Source organism: Sinocyclocheilus rhinocerous, unplaced genomic scaffold (genome assembly GCF_001515625.1).
Source record: "Sinocyclocheilus rhinocerous isolate Xijiao unplaced genomic scaffold, SAMN03320098_v1.1 scaffold314, whole genome shotgun sequence".
NCBI lineage: Eukaryota > Metazoa > Chordata > Actinopteri > Cypriniformes > Cyprinidae > Sinocyclocheilus > Sinocyclocheilus rhinocerous.
The window spans coordinates 356,835-358,422 of record NW_015630021.1 but is presented as its reverse complement, the minus strand read 5'-3'; the positions used below and the strand labels follow the sequence as shown (position 1 = coordinate 358,422).

General features: G+C 40.8%; 1 protein-coding gene across 1 annotated transcript in view; it reads left to right on the top strand.

Moving 5' to 3' along the window:
• Positions 1 to 232: 232 nt before the first annotated feature.
• The window catches only part of LOC107739494 (ceramide synthase 2-like), a 17,500-nt gene continuing 16,144 nt past the window's right edge, over positions 233 to 1,588 (top strand). The window contains exon 1 of the mRNA XM_016551621.1: positions 233 to 687. The gene's annotated coding sequence lies outside the window, so the exon portion shown is untranslated. The remainder of the gene's footprint in view (positions 688 to 1,588) is intronic.

Genomic DNA, 1,588 nt, shown 5'->3' with positions numbered 1-1,588 from the left:
TTAAAAAAAAGAAGAACTAGAATTAACTGCAGGCCTTGGGTTCTATTTTGGTTGGTGGCTAACAAATGTATCGTTTTAAATAAGACTAAGCTTCTACTCTGTATTCCATGCCTCGTGTATGTACTCCTATCGTTTTACAGGTGTCGTTTACATCCTCAAACATCTCGTCATCCTTAACACGTCATAACTCGCGTGCAGTTAATCGTCATCTGCCCCGCCCTTCAGATTTAGTATTGCACTCCTCGTTTTTTTTTGGCCCTCCTCTTCAGTCTTTCATTCGCCTGACTGGATTCGCCACTCAACAGCACCCGGCAGAAGTACGTCTAGAGACCCTTTCAACTCGGACATGTGAAGCGATAAATGTTGAAAAATAGATAATCTGAGCTGTGTGCATTATTTGTCGGTGGACTGACAAGTATACGACTAAAACCAACAGTGAACGAAGCGGGGGAAAACACCAAAAAGTGGAAGAGTTTGAACGTCAACTTTAACGCCAAACTTCCCTTGGCGTTTTTTCTTTTTCTATTACGGGGATTTAAGAAAATTATGCAAACAGACTGGATTATGAAGAACGCACAAAACTGTACAGATTGCCCTGAATAACTGCGAGATTACACCTACTTTCATGCACCTTTGCTAAATCCATCTCATCTGCTCACACCCTTGTGTTTCGCACTACTGCTAAAAGTAAGTACCGTTATGCGCAGCTGTGCTCATTCCTGCGTCGCTCTTTGTCGTTGTACTGTCATTTCCGTAAATGTATTCTCATATATTAATATTTATCGGATTTTTAACTTACTGTTTTGTTTCAGCACGATAGCCTCTTGAAGTCAGTTGTTTGATGTGTACGGCCTACATCAGAGTACGGCGAAATGGAAGTGCACACTAAATTTTGTAGTGCGTGATGTTGAGTATGCATAGTTGTGATTACAACACGCCTTCGAACAAATGTGCGTCGTAATTTGTATCCTATGCTGCTCACGTAGCTATACGCTGCCCAAAATGCATCGATAATGGGGAAAACGGTCAATGTTTTTTTTTACTTTCCTGGTTTTTAGGGGCGGGCTCCGTGTTTGAAAGCTGCTCGGATAATGCTTAGTGAGTCAGTGCAAAATTGAGGATTGGTTTTTAAGTGCTACATCGTAGAGAGTGTCTGTGGCGAATCTTGTTAGGCACGAATATTTTGCGATGTTTTCAGGCTGAAGGACGTCGGCGGTTCACAAACAGGTTTTAATATAAACCGTTATTGTGAAAGTCTAACCGATCATGCTCGTACTTGTTTTTAAAACCACGTAAACAGCGGATGTGCGTTTGATTTACATACCGTACACACAATGTATTAAAGGGGTCATATGATGCTGCTAAAAAGAACATTATTTTGTGTATTTGGTGTAATGAAATGTGTTTATGCGGTTTAAAGTAAAAAAAAATAACATTATTTTCCACATACTGTACATTATTGTTTCTCCTCTATGCCCCGCCTTCTGAAACGCGTCGATTTTTACAAAACTAATCGGTCTGAAAAGCGAGGTGTGCTCTGATTGGCCAGATATCCAATGCGTTGTGATTGGCCGAATACCTCAAGCGT